Here is a 15,711-nt window from a genome sequence, read left to right as displayed (position 1 = left end):
CCCCGGGAAGACCTTTTTTTTAATATTGAAGTTAAGAGCATCAATCTGGTGCACTTTGAGAGCAACATTAGGACATCTATGGATACATCTCTCAACACCCATATGAAACAGAACTGTTAGCAGATTTTCTTTTTCTTTATGGATATTTTACAAATCACTCCCCTTTCAAACGTATTCTTGTTTATTAATAACAACTTTTTTGTATATAGTATATTATACCTGTTTTTCACCTATTCTCTTATTTTTTTATAACTATAATGATCATATAAAGGTGTGTCTTTACCTCACTGAGCTGAGGTTATCAGAGCCGCTCAGTCTTTCAGGAGAGAGCTCTCTAAAGCTCTCCCCCCCACGGCCGCTGACACAGTATTCCAATGTTAATAAAAGCACACAGAAGCTGTGTACGTTTTTTGGGAGTTTGATTTATTTTAAATTAACACAAATACAAAATTAAAACCTATAATTGCACACTAAAACTATTATTTCAAAAAAAGAATAATTTCACATAAACCTCTGGTTTTTACTATGGGCGCTGTACGCAATATAGGCGTAGTTCTGTTAGTATAAGATAATAAGATGTACTTTGTTGATCCAAAATCGGGAAATTGTGTTATGAAATGTAAAAAAATATATTTTTTTAATGTCTAACTTTTTTTTTTCTCCCAAATTTTCGGCGCCCCCTATGGGTTGATAAGCCCTTATCATTCGCCTATACTGCCTATGCCGAGGGTCGGCCCTGCTTCCCATAAAACAAAGAGATAACTGCTAGAATACAGTAACAACTCTCTGAAGAAGTAGGAGGCCAGGTCGTTTCCTCCTAGTGTCCTTCGAAGTTCCCTACGTTTTCCCACAAACCTCCTAATGGCTTTCGAGTGCAAACAAGAACTCAGTGCGCAGCTGCCCACCCAACATGGTTTGATGCTTGGATAGTGGATTCATCAGCATCCGGCAAAAACTAAAGTAGAGGACCGGGAATACTTTTCCTATCGCCTACGAGAGTCTGGCGTGTTTTGCTTTCTTTGCCGGTGTGTGTCCATGTGAGTATGCAGCCTACTTAAGAAGGGAACATCAGAGTACCGCTGTTGTTTAGCCAGCTGTTTTGGTCAGCGAGGTTAGCAGCCAGTGGTTAGCCAGCGTCAGTCAGCTAACATGAACTTAAGCTAGCTAGCCTGGCGAATCAGCGTTGTAATGTGTTGGTGATAAAATGAAGCAAGTAGACAGAGTTTGAAGCACTACGTGAGGCTGAGACAGTGTGTCTGAATGTTTCGGCTTGCATAGTGAACCCTTGGTATTAACGGTTCACGCTAGGTTTTCTGATAGGGTTTCCTGTGATTTGACATAACGTTAAGGCCGAAGCTATAACGATAACGTCATTTTAATTGACACAGGTTAGCCTACAACGTCACAAACTCTTAACGGACACTTTGAATAAAGCACCAATCACAGCGTGTGGTAACTGTTGATACGATAACTACAGTTAATACAACGTGTAACATTGTATTTGTTTTAATTCATACATTTAAGTTTGCAAAAACATTAAACCGTCGTTTTATGTAAATTATATCAATGTTTTCTGCTTTCCAGTCGCAAATGTGTCGAAACTACAGGTGTGCAAAAACATTCCTGTGCTGTGCCCTCCCGCTGTGTCTGGTGGTTGTATTGTTGCAAAACATGTTAGCTGACTGAAAGTAGAGATGTTTCTGAAATAGGGGTTGCTCAACTCATTTATTTGAACACCTGCTTGAATTCACAGGGAAGTGAGGTCCATTTTAAGTCTATATAAATTATATTCACTTATCTGTCTACCTCAGATAATCTAATACCTTACCTTCTGAGTCTTCAATAATACCTGACTGTTTTTAATTAATTGATCTTAATATCCCTCAGAAAAAAGCTTCCTTTGCTTTTTGTTCTCCTCTTTTGTCTATTACATTACATATACAGTAGGCTTCATAAATCCGTTTCTTTCACTAGTTTATCTTACATTTGGTTGTCTTTGTTTGTCTTAGTCACATGCACAAATCTTTAAATTAATGGTTCTTGATCCCAGAGTTCCTGTAGACTGTATATATTTTTCCATTTCCAAAACTTCTAGAGATGCAAACTTTGAAGTCATTATGTGTGGTCTAATCAACGAACACTTGACCTATATCCAGTAAAAACAATCCCTTTAAACAGACAGGTTAGCTTCAGATAGGAGGAGGCAGAGGCGGACTGGCCATTGGGAATACCGGGAAAACGGTGGGCCTGGTTTTTCCCCGCTGACAATTGACTAGCGGTACCGAGTTGGGCCGGTCGGCCGGTCGAGATTCCCGGGCTGATTTTTTTTGTCCCAGTCCGCCCCTGGGAGGAGGTATGACAGAAAAAGTCAAACGAGGTTTGATACATTGTGCATATGGACTGGCTACTAAGCTCTGCATCATTGGTTTGTTGTGAGTGTTTCTCTCAGGGAAAATATGTGAAAAAAAGTCTGGGTGAAGAAAGTTTAGAACGGAGGGTTCTGCACTAGCATTTATCCCATTCTCTGCATGTAACATCAAATAACATAGCACTACATGCACTTGCACAAAGAGTGCTTTTCTACCCAATTGTATTGTATAAACACTGGGGTCATAATAGCAATAGTAAGAGACGTATAGCATAACAAAAGGGTTGATCATTGCTGATAAACTATTAAATAAAGACCCATGATGTATTTTTCAGTTGATTTAGTATCACAAAACATCATATTTCAATACAATTCTGTATCAATATTTTCTTCCCCTACCTATTGAGATGCAGGTTTAATGCCATTGGGTTTAAACATAGTTTGTCTTGTTGTAAGAGAAATACAGATGTCAAATAATAGTATAAAACTGAAATATTCAAAACATTATAAATATCAAAACTGTTTGCAAGAAAGATGAATATGCAATAAAGGAATGTAATAATAACAAGACAATCGCTATCTTCCATATTCTGATTTTGAAGGATTTATTTGGTTTTTCTTTTGCTTTAAATATAATTTCACATTTAATCTTTTACCCTATATTATGTTATAAACTGTTTTTATACAAGAATATAAATACAAGCCCTGTTAAAAACACCTGAGATGAATATCACTTTCTGTTGTTCTGCAGTTTTGTGGGAGAGTTATGGCAGCTGCTGTGGAACGTGCTCAATGTCTCTCACTGATCTGTTTGTACCTTTCTCTTATCAGAGTTCCCCGGAGGCTGCCAGGCGAGCGCGTTGCTGTCGGACCAAAGGAAACACAAACACAGAAACATCTGAAGAGTTTACAGTAAGTTTCTGGAACATCTTTCAAACCCACACCCCTATCTGATGCAGCACACTCACAATTACACATCTGTGATGCTGTATTCAATTTGACCCCAAAATGAGAGAACAGTTGAACAGCTTGAATTAGCCAAATGTTTATGCATTTGTCAGTCTAAGTTCAAGCAGATTAAAGCCATGTACTTAACACTACCCGAAGAACACTGATCATTTTCAGTGTCAAAGAGTCATTTGTCATTGCATGCTTTTGCTCTGCAGCTACGCTTTCCTCTTTTTGTGATCCTCTTTAAGTTGCATCACTCAGAAAAGGCCACAAGGGGGCAGCCTTAGGTTTGCTTTCCCCCAACATCTGCCCAGTAGTGTATGCTGAACAGGAGCTTCCTGTAGGACGTCCTGTGGTGATGTTATGTCTGATGTATAGTAAGGGTGTTGACTTATAATTGGCTTTATTAAGACTGCGGCCACACGAGGACGAAAACGGTCGTTTACGTTACTGTTTAGTGTCATATAGACCGTTCGGCCACACGAGGACGACCGAATACGGCACTAAACGACTGAGGAAACGATAACGGGTCCCAAGGTGGATAGAACGGCATACGCAACGCTCTGGGGGGTCCAACGGCTCCGTGTGTACGCCCTATACGATCATTTTCTGATAATGATGAGGCAATAGCCCCGCCTCTCCCCACCTCTGCTGCTCACCCCCGCGTCAAAGTAAACTGCACCCTGAATTCAGATTATTTATCTTTCTCTCGATGTGGACCTAAACGCGAGTGAAGTCTAATCTGACAGGACGGAGACACGCAGCTCTGCTCACCTGCAGCTCCTCCCGCTGCAGCAAAACACACACTTCAAGTCAGATCATCACCCTTAGCTATTTTAATTACCTCTCAAACTCCCTAAACTAGTTATAAATATGTTTATTTGTACAGTCGGCCGGGTCACTCATTACTGGATGCTGCATGAGACAGACACTGACGCTGTCCGAAGAGAGGGAGGAAAAAGAGAGGCTCCGTGTATTTTATCATTATATTATATAGAGTCGTTATTCATTTGTTTTAAAGCTCAATAAATAACAAAGAAGACCTTTGACCGGCACTTTTATAATTTTGTCCGGAAGATTTCAACTTTAATACACGCTGACTGGCGAAAAACTCTGCCCGGTTCCCTCGGCCCCCACCGCGGAGAATAAACAGAAGGGCAACCATGACAACCATGCTTCTTCGCTGCTTTTGTGGAGGAAGTTACAGCGCCACGTACAGGCTCAGCATATGTACTGCAGCTTCTCCAGCGGTTGGAGCTAAACGGAGCGGTCTCGTGTGGACATACTATCCGGATGACTATTGCGTGTGGACGGAAGCTTGTTTGCGTTTGCGTTAATCCTTTGCGTTTAGCTGTTTTCGTCCTCGTGTGGCCGTAGCCTAAGTAACCGCAATCTTCAAATGTAAATGAAAATCTGCATTTGACAGCATTTTCATGTAACTCATCTGATTTTGTAATGATATGATATTAAATGATGCCCATATAAGCTTTCTAGATGACATAATGCAGGCATTAATGTTACATTTAAAATGTAACACTTTTAGTAAAGAGTCCTTTTCACACTTTATCTACAATAAAGAAAGACAGCTAGGACGAGGAGGCTCCTATGTACCATAAGAAACTGTCATAACTAAAATGGTAATATTGGCCGTTAGGAGAACTCTGAAAAAGCACAAAAGGTTTTCTAAATGCTGTGCTACCAGATGAGATGTAGTGGTTTAAATATCACATTGAAAGAACTTGATTGGTCTTTCACCATTGTGGAAGAGTTCAAACATATCTGTATATATATCAGTGGCTTATTTAACATACTACTTCTATACCTTAGACAACACTTTGTGGTCAACTATCTTTTCGTAGGACACCTCGACGTGTTGACTGCATTTGACTGGGGATAAAACCGCTGACCCTCTAATAATTGGTAGACGCCCCCTTTACCTTCTTAGCCACAGCCGCTTGGTTTCAGTGTAATATTGATCCCCATGCTGTCCTAGGAAAATGCTTCCATTATCTCTTCATTATGTGATCTAGGGCTTTTTCATAATGAACTTGAGCCGTTTCTCAGATGTATTTAAAAGGAAAGTACAATGTAGAACAGAGCCAAGGTTAACCTACTGATACATCTGGTCCACTCCTAAATCTGCCATAGTGAACAAAATCATTTAGTTTGAACTCTTTTTTTCCACCTTCCTTCCTCCCTGTCAACCCCCCTCTCTGTCTCTGCCTGCTTGTTATATCTTTACTCAAACCCCCCCACGCCTTTCCGAAATGTCTCTGAATCCCTCCGCCCGGCCTCCCGGCCCTTATGAACAACTGGCCGGGCAGCTGGCTTTAACAGCTGCTTGCCATCTCATTTGTTGGCCTATCTCCATCTGGGCAGCTTTTTTTCATATCGCTTTCTTTTTGTATTCTAGCCTTACTGTTTCTAAATCAGTCTTTGCACTATCATTATGCCATTCCTTTCAAAATGATGCTGAGAACAATTCAAATAAGTCCCAAACGTTGGTGTGGACAATGTTCGTGTTTCTCTCTCTCTTTTATTATGTACCTTTGTTACAAATAATACATTTCTTTATGTACTTCAGCTATCCTGGTTCAGAACACATTATTTAAAATCGTCCTATACTATGTTTTGTTTTATCTCGGATATAAAAATACAATACATCAATCACTTATCCAATCAATTTGCACATGAATTCTAAAACAGCAGCTTTATTCACCATTACTTCATTTATGTTGAACATTTCGATTATGACCAACTTACACAACTAACTATATAAAGTGGCGTTTTTGTTTTGCAGACCAACCGTTAGCAACTCAAGGGGTCCCGCGTCAAAAAGCAATGGGATTTCTTGCCATTGGCTTCTTGAATATTGCAGGAAAATAAGATCTGTGGCAAACACATGTTTATGATACTTATACATTATGTTCAACAGGATATTCCTCACATTTTAACACCATTTGTACGATTTTCGAAACGTAAATGCAATAGCCAGAAGTATATAGCTAACGTTAGGCTATAAACGAACGACAACGCGGCCACATTGGCTTTGTATCGCCACCGCTAAGCTACAGACAGCTCGAGTTCGTGTGATGACATTTAGTAGTCTTATTTGGTCACTTGCCAATATCCGTTGATGACACATAGAGGCTTGGACATTCACCAGAGGGGTATTTACTCATATATTTTATATAGTCAAACAAAATGTTATGCTAGCCAAAAACACGTTAAAAAACCTATGAGACGAGGGAACCGGAAGTGGTGAAATGCTGACTCATTTTCTTGTTTTAGGACTCATTCCTGCACTGCTCTTTACTTAAAGTGCAATAAAAGTCCCTATCAATTATACAAGCTTTACAATAAAACCCTTTTTCTATGCCATTGATGTTGGAAGCATTGATGATGACTCCACTTGCTTTTGAAGCCAGTAGAATACAATCTCTTTGAAAAAAGTCAAAGCAATTATTAACAAAATAGTTATTTTACAAATCAGCATCTGTCATCAGTGTTTGTTTGTTTCGCTTTGCTCTATTTACCGTCGTTGCCTTCTGCTGACGACACCAGTTCATCCTCAGAATGATCCCATGTGTCATCTGCGCTCTAATGGCCTTGTCCAAATCCTCTTGGGTCCATCTGCCGATAATATGCTGCAATCGTTCCCCATTGTAACCGCTGGCGTTCAGTTAAGGGGAATATTCCGTGAGCAATGGCAGTAAAAGAAAGTGAGGTAATGCCCGTACCGTCTGGGAAGTCGTTGGAGTTGGAAAAAGAGTTAATAATGGGTGGACCTGTCTGAAAAGCTTAACCTGCTTGCACCTGCTTTTGTATTCAATGCATCAGAGCCTCATAGATACATGGTAAAAGGTGTAACTCTATGATATAAAGACAGAGATACCGTTCAACACATTATGCACAATCTAAAATGTGATTGTCAGAGGTTAGCCGTGCTGTAACTTTAAATTGCCTCAAACTGAAAAACCTTCTAACCGGAGTGACCCTTTGTCCCCCTGCTCATGTGCAGTTGTTGGTCTTGTAATGGATCCAGGCTTGCTTTCTGTCCTCGCGGTGGCAAAGGGGTTAATCGGGCCACCGGAGGCATGACTGCACACTTGCTGTCTATAATTCAAACTTGTTCTTTGATGTCGAGCTGCAGGATGGAGACACTGGTGGATCTTGCGCACCCCATGGCACCAGCATGCGTAATCTCTGTCTGTCTTTGTAGAGACATCAAACTGCTACTCACTATGGATTTGTGACTTTCGGTGCTGACAGGCCCGGCTGGCCCGATCCGATACTGGAGATTTCTGAGAGATAGAGATGTTCCCCCAGCTCTGAGGAGACAAAGACTTTCACTATCTGGCCTGGCCTGTCGGGGACATGGATTTAGATCAGACTGAGATAAATATTTAGCTTTCAGTGGGGATGAAATCCGACCTGGGAATCGAATTTCAAAGTTTTTGTCTTTTCATGGGAGAAAAGTCTGGGAAGTCTTTCAGAATATCTTTTGAAGTATGTTATCAACCCCTTTGGTGTCGAAGTCCATATTTAAACCTGCAAAAACCATCATTTAAAAAATGTTCATTCAATATAGAAACTACTGAGCAAACAGTTGTTTATTTAAATATCTGGTTCTTTCTAGGTTGGGATTTGAAGTCAAATATCCTGTCTCTTTTAGCTCTGTTTTTGGTCTCGACCATCGCCTAAGGCTATACAGTACGTGGCTCTTTAGATGCTAAATGCTACACTCTGTTTTCCAGCTAGTCTCTCTGACTGTCGGTGGTTAGGTGGTTTATTTAGCTGCTGTTCATTTTCTCTACAAACTGCTGCCTGTGCGGTTTACAAAACAATCTCACCATAATGTCTGTTTAGTAGTTGTTCTGGAGGTTTGGATTGGATCTGGAATCCTTTTAGTCTCAACCTCAAGAACGATTCAATTAAAGAATGACTTTGTACCAAGAATCTTTATTTATTTCTCTTTATAATGCCAAACAAACTCAACTTTATTTTTTGCATCTTTTATTAATGCAGAACTCAGATGAAGTCGCTGACTTTGGACTGCATTCAAATAGTCTTGATGCCAAATTAACATAAAAATCCATCCTGTAAAAGATCAATAAACTGGAATTTAATTTCATGTATAAATAGCAATAAGATGTCAATACTCCAAATGTTATGGTTTTGCAATTTAAATCCAGGACAGCTGTGTTGAATTAAATCTTCCACTTCTTAAATGAAGGATAAACAAGCTGATGGAGAGGCCAGAAACCATACATAAAAAGTGTAGGAAAAACAAGTAGTGCTGCAAGGCGCATCTTATAAATAGCTTTACCTTGTGTGCCCTTTCATGTTATTGCTCTGCACACTCATAAAATAGATACAAACATTTAGCGTGTAAGTTTAGATAGATTTGGAAGAATTGGGGTCCAAATTCTCATGTCCCCAACCTTCACTCTCGTAAACAATTTAGTCATAAATAAACATTTTGACTAAATAGAAAAACTAATCACATTGCCATCAGCCTCATCTGTACTTTGTGTTTAGTGCTAATTTGCTAACGTTAGCAAGTGAACGGCAAACATGGTAAACGTGATATGCTTTGTTCCAAATCACATACTGCAGATGTCCAAAAAAGTATTTGTCTACTTATACTAAGTATACAAGCACAGTAGTAACAAAGTAACTGCGACAGGAAGAAGGCAAACAATTAAAACATACTTTTGCCAACATGAGCTCGAGCTCACGCTCAATGCAAAATGCCTAACCCTAACCCTACATGGATGCAGTAGGACATCCTGTTGTTTTTGGCATACTGCATTTGACATACTATATATTGGAGAAAAAAATTCTGGTACCCTAAATACTGTGCAAGGTATTGGGACCCACCCCCTATCTCAGACAATGCAATGGGTATGCTTCTGCCGATCCTTTCAGATATTTTTTGTTATGATGCCACCCTGGTATGAATAGGTATACAATCAAATACTTAATCCTCGAGCCAGATCCTTAGTCACTCCATGATTACACCCCTTTCTTTGATTGTAGACTTAAGTCTGGGGTGTGTCTCTGGCATGTGTATGATCCCAGCAGCCAAACTCCAGCCTCAGCAGACAGAGGCATGGACCCTATCAAGGCATGCCATCCATCACATCAACTCCTATCTCGGCGTCTTTACGGACCTCGTAATTGAAAGCAGGCAGCCTGATGGACCCTTTTCCTTTTGCTTCCCGGGCTTAAGATTAAAGTCATTGATAGCGCCTGGTGCTCCTCAAAAAAGCACATGTGAAATATTACAGGCTCTGGCCAATACACTCTATGCTTTCAGCTATTTGACCTGGAGAGGGCCCTGTGTGGGAAGAAGGGCTCAGAGAAACAACCCCTGTCTGTGTTTTGCATCACGCTGGCCTTACCATATCACCGCCTGCACCACAGCTGTCACTGTTTGTATATTTGATATACTGACTGATGCCGCAAAGGAACAGGTGTTGCATATTAGTGCCACTATTCTAACCCCCTCTGAACAAAAGTGGACGGTGGTCAATAGAGTTGTCAGAGTGTATCATGGTAATATACGGCGATCTGACTTTTAAACTTTGCTACAAAGTATTACCTTCACAATTGTCCTGAGGAAAAGGAAGAGGCACAGAAAGGGAACATGAATTAATGTGGTTCAGGTGGACTGACCCCAAAGACAGTTCCGGATCATGGGAATGTCTTTGAACATCGACCCCTTTCCGTCCTGCCGTCTCTCCTCGGTAACTTCTATTGGTCTGGAGTGAGTTTGTAGGAATATCAACCACAGATGGAAACGTCCATATTTGGTTTTGACATTTATGTCAATTTCTTTGTCAGAAATGATTTTATTCCACAACTTTCTGATCCCTGCAATCAGACGGATTGTCTTTCTTCTCTATTGAAGTACCCAACAGTCAAATTCAAGTTTTTTTTTTTTAACTGCACATAAATCATAAGAACTAGCTGACTTTTTGAGTCGCTTGTGCTTTCCTACCCGACTGCCAGTAGCTTAACCAAACATATATTTTGTCATGAGCTATCAATCACATATCAGCCTGTGTTCTCTAGTTAATATCTTATGCCTCGACTCTCTGGGTGGACACATTTGAAATCCTTTGCAAGGCCTCGTCCTGCAGAGCAGCACTTGGCTTCCCTCACCTCATCAGTCTTGGTTTTGTGTGTGTAAGACAGAGAGCCAGGGTGTAAGCGAGCGAGTTGCTTCACTGAATCTTTCCTCTGTTGTTTAGCTGTGTGTAAGACAGAGAGCCAGGGTGTAAGCGAGCAAGTTGCTTCACTGAATCTTTCCTCTGTTGTTTAGCTCTTCAGACAAATCCTCGCGGACAGGGCCCTGGTTTCCCCACAGAGAACAGCCTCATTAGGATTTGTTTCACAAACTGGAGAATTTTCACTGGCTTAGGGAGCAACAAGGCCTTCCCTCCTAGGGACACATGTTCCTCGCTGCGGTCTGATCCTGGAGCTGTGGGCCGTGTCGAATCATATTTGGCTCATATGGCTCCCGGTCAGGGGCTCAGTTACCCCTGGATCAACCTCACTGAGGCTTGTATGCAAAACCTTAAGGTTTTAATAAATGGACAGCTTGTTGAGGCAACATAGAGGGCTGATGTTGCCATCACGAGGTATGGTGCTTAGTGAATATCACAGCGTGTACAGTTACTCTGAGGGTGATCATTTAGTAACCAAGACTTAGAGAGCAAACTGCACAATGCACAGTTTGTAAAGAGTGAAGTAGAACCCTTAGTAGTGGTCACACTGTGCACCTGGGATGCACATGAATACAGGGAGGAATTAGGAATAACCTTTTATCATACATCATCATTAGGAACTTCTAGGACTATCACATGTTTTCTTATGTCCTGATTAAAAGGCGGTTTGCATTATATATCTTTTGGACATTTGGACTACTCCAGGTTTGATGACCACTTTTTCTGTTCGGAAAGACGCATGACTTCATTTTAGTACATCAAATGCAATCAAACTGAATAATAGTTTATAGTTTTGCTCTTGCGGAGATAGTGATGTCTTTTATCCAGCATGAAATACATGTTTGTCATGAGGAAGGTTTTGATATATCCTGTGAAATATCCCAACATCTGCAAGATGGATACTCCCAAAACGTTGCCAGCCTTAGTGGCTCACAGACCACAAACCCTACGTGATTGCCTGACTCCTCCTCTAGTGCCACCATGAGTTTGACACAAACATATTGAATGTATTGGCATCCAAATTCAGATAGACGTGTATGCCCCGTCAGGATGCATTTTTAATGAGTTTGGTGATTCTTTGATTGAATCAGTCTTAATTTAAATGTTTATAATAATAATTTGAGTACAGGCTAACAAAATGCTATCATAACTGAAGACTTTACAAATGTTCTTGACTGTAAATGTTGAGATTGCATCCAGTTCTACTTGACTCAATAAATATGCAACAATAACTGTATATTAAGCTGCACATATTGGTGCATAAGAGCTTTTTTGGCTATTTCATAATAAAAGATAAGGTAATACAGTTCAAGCTACATTTTGCATTGCACCTTGTTAAGGGTAGTTTGCAAAGTCACATCCTGATGTCTCATTGTAGACAAAGGGAACCTCAATTACTCCCCCAATCTACTGTAATGCCCTTGTCATTCATGTTTGGCATTGGCGGTCTTGGATCTGATTAAAAGGGGCAGATCGTTAATGGATTGGCTAGTTCTTCTGGGACAGTGTCACCTCCACCTTGGAATACCAAATAGTCCGAAACAAAAGCTTGACAAAGAGGGTTACCAAGGGGAGCACAATCATGGGAAGAACATCTGTTTTTGTGCATTAGATAAGTGTGTGGTGCATAATGAGTACTGAGAAATGCTGAGAGGTGCTCTGAAGTCTTTCTTTCAGCCCATTAGTGTTGAATGGTTGCAGGGCTCGCCCCCAGAGGAACCGGAGTGAGCCAATGTTGAGTAATGCGGGACATGTGGAATATGTAACTCGCCATGGTGTGTCACGGGCTCTCAACACCTACCCTCTGATTTCCAGCGTACTGATGCTTCAGTCATTTGGTTGAACCTTTTTCATTCAAAAACTCAAAATAATTTTCTTACAGATGATCCCATTGGTTTATGGTAACAGACTTTTGGTGTTATTGACGAAGGAACTCATTTCCTGATGGATTTTATACAGTATTACATCACATAAAAAACAATCGAGAATGTAAACAAAAGATGCAAATCAATTAAGAAATATCAATTGACTTTGAGAGTTGTGTTCTGGTCCAGTTGGCTTAAGAAGATGGCAAGGGAAAGGAGAAAGGGAAAACACAGAAGAAAATGTAACAGAATTGACTCCTTCCTCTCTGAAATCTGAAACAAATTAAGCAAAGACATGCTTTACTTTTCGTTAAAAACTGAGTGGACCGAGGCATATCAAATTGCATTCATGTTTTTTCTGTGAGAATACGATTCTGTCGATGGACAAATATGGGTTAAAATGTGTACAACTTGCATTAGGACTGTATTGAAAACCAACCAGCTAATAACTGAATGCCAATCATTGGAAACTCTACTCTACTTTTGAAAACACTCTTAAAGAGATCCTGTTGTTCACTCAACTCCTGGTGGTCGGAACTGGATTTCTTAGGCTCTATAGGTGCATCTCACTTCGGTTAAATGGATTCCTTGCGTCGTTTCCCTGCGACTAGTCCCTCCCACCAGGGAAGCATGGAGAGACGCAAGGAAACCACGAGAAGCAGGGAAATGAGTTTTAAGAGCAATGGGACGTTGTTTCCTCCGGAGCGTCACGTGACGCCACGTTCGTTTGTGATGACGCCGCACAGCTGATGTCTGACAGCAGCCAGATCAGTGCATGCGCTGCATCGTCCAATCAGTGAGGATTTCACCGGAGGATGGTCTGGTAGTTCCTCGATTATCGCTCCTCCGTTATCCTCGATCCAAAAATAAGGCCACTGGGACGGTACTCAAGATGGAGCAGACAAATCAACTTCCGGTGAGACCGAGACCGAGGAGCGAGGAAATGAAAAATAACAGAAGTGAGTCCATAACCTGTGGACAGAAATTAGCTAGGAATAAAACGTCTCTTATACAAGTGAGAGTGGTTTCCTAAAATCCAAATATTATTTAAATGAATCTTGTATTTCTGCAAAATCAGGTGCGGACTAATATTTCGCCAGTAAAAATAAATAGTTACAACTAGATATTTAGTATATCAGTATTTGTGATCATATTATATAGCTGTTCACTACTGGGAACACTACATAAAATGCAGATGAACATTTCATATTCAAGGATTTAATTTATATTGCAAGAAAAGAAATACCACTAACTATCCAACTATCCATGTACTGTATCAACTAACATGTTGTTTATTCATATTATTATTAAAACTCATACAATACATTCAGTGCATAAAGTGTTTTCTAGGAATAAAAACCCTGGACTTAAACTATTTCGGTAATGTGTCTTCTGAGTAACTCGCCAGAACGCCGACACCTCCTCATCACTCCACCGCTCCCATGTTTTTTATGGTGTTGCCATATGTTATTCTCTCTCCGTTGGTGCGCGGGGCTAATGCTAATGCTAATAATGCTAATGCCAGAAAATACAATGGCGGCTTCACAAAACTTTTCAGAGTTTTACGGGGCGTGGTTTGCAATTCGCCCAGCCAATCGAAATTGGTACTTTTTTATATAGCTAATTTCCATCTGCAGTCTTTAGGCAGGTAAATAACAATCAACAAACACTAAAAACCTTGCATAATCTCTATCGCACAAACAATTATAAAACATGATTTTAAATACTGGTCAATAAAATAATACATAGTACAGTTCAGATATAATATTACAATACAGTTATAATTGGAAAACTCTTTTTACAGTGTAATTAATGTTGGCATGACTGGTTGCTTAATATCAATTTGTTTGCACCATAAGAGAATGCTTTCCAAGCCAGCCTCTGACAGTGTCCAGCTCCACAATCCTGAATATTTTAAGATCATTGCCCATACTACACTTGTATTTGATTAAAAAGAAAAGTGAAATCATACTATATATATATATATATACACACAAAAAAGTCAACATATCAGCTTGTAAAGAAGGCTTGGCAAAGTCACAAAATGTCTCCGAACACAGCTGCGACTCACACTGTGCACCATTAACCTTCCCTAAACTCACGGAGAGGACAAGTCCAATACTACTTTACAACAAATCGCCCCATGCCGCTTAATCGTTACTGACAAACCCCTAACTGTGCCAGTCTGCAAGCTTAATATACACTTTAACTCATGGCAGGTCACAGACATTACATCTCTGCAGGTGAAGGAAAGAAAAATGGTATGTGAAAATCTTTTTATTATCCTATGTTACCACCCATATTGGCAAATGCCGAAGGAAAGAAACGAAAATATAAAATATCAGACAATCCCCTGCGCCTTTTTGATTTGCTGGGCCTAGAGGCAGTATGACATAGTTGTTTGGAAGACTGCAAAACTGATATTTTGACCTTTTCTTCAAGTGTAAGTCTGAAAAAGTCACATCCTGTCTAACCTTCTCTATGAAACTTTCGTTATTGCACAATCTACTCAAACAATGGGTGCATTATTTGACCGAACCCTTTGGTCTGAGTCTTTTAGTTCAGTTTTCATACACTGCAGAGACCCATAATACCTGAGAATATGCCCTGCGACCGAGCTGAGGGGCAGCGCGGATGGAAAACTGGACCTTAATGATCACAGATGGAGAACTGGCTTATCCAAACCCCGACAGAGCCTCTGGGTTCCTTCACCGTTGCCAGATCATTGGTATATTGGAACAAACGGTTTGCCATAAAACTCTGCTTCACCTCATGCTACCTACTGTATGCTACTTTTCCAGAAACAATTATTTGACTTTACCCTCAGGCTAAACTAAAACTAGGCCCTTCGCAGCTATAGCTCTTTTATTATGTTTGAATGTCAAACACATAAACTCATGTTGTTATTCTTCATGACTCCATTGCTCTGAACTTATTCAGACTAGTACACTGCCATGTTGTGAACTGTGAACACTTTTGGAGTGTGTGAATTTCCTATTTCTCCAACCCACACAGCCGATGTACTAGGGCTGCTCGATTATGGGTCAATAATTGATATCACGATTATTAAAAACGATTATCCATTTACTTTGAAAACATACATTTATTGGAGAAAATAAATGTGAACAGTATGTTTTAACAGTTGATTCCCCTGAACTGCAAGTATAATTCAACTTTTAATTCAAAAAAATTCAAAAAAGTAATAATAAAAAAATTATCGTTTTATTTCGATTACGTTGTTTTCGTAATCGTTGCAAGCCATAATCGTAATTGCGATTTAAAATACGATTAA

At 40.1% G+C, this 15,711-nt stretch overlaps 1 protein-coding gene across 1 annotated transcript in view; it reads left to right on the top strand.

The window, feature by feature from the left end:
* Nucleotides 1-730: 730 nt before the first annotated feature.
* Nucleotides 731-15,711, top strand: part of disp1 (dispatched homolog 1 (Drosophila)) — a 113,888-nt gene continuing 98,907 nt past the window's right edge. Inside the window, 2 exon segments of the mRNA XM_034076069.1 lie at nucleotides 731-1,037; nucleotides 3,200-3,280. The gene's annotated coding sequence lies outside the window, so the exon portion shown is untranslated.

This window comes from Pseudochaenichthys georgianus, chromosome 24, assembly GCF_902827115.2.
Source record: "Pseudochaenichthys georgianus chromosome 24, fPseGeo1.2, whole genome shotgun sequence".
Lineage (NCBI taxonomy): Eukaryota > Metazoa > Chordata > Actinopteri > Perciformes > Channichthyidae > Pseudochaenichthys > Pseudochaenichthys georgianus.
The sequence above is the reverse complement of the archived record's forward strand: the minus strand, read 5'-3'. Positions and strand labels throughout refer to the sequence as shown.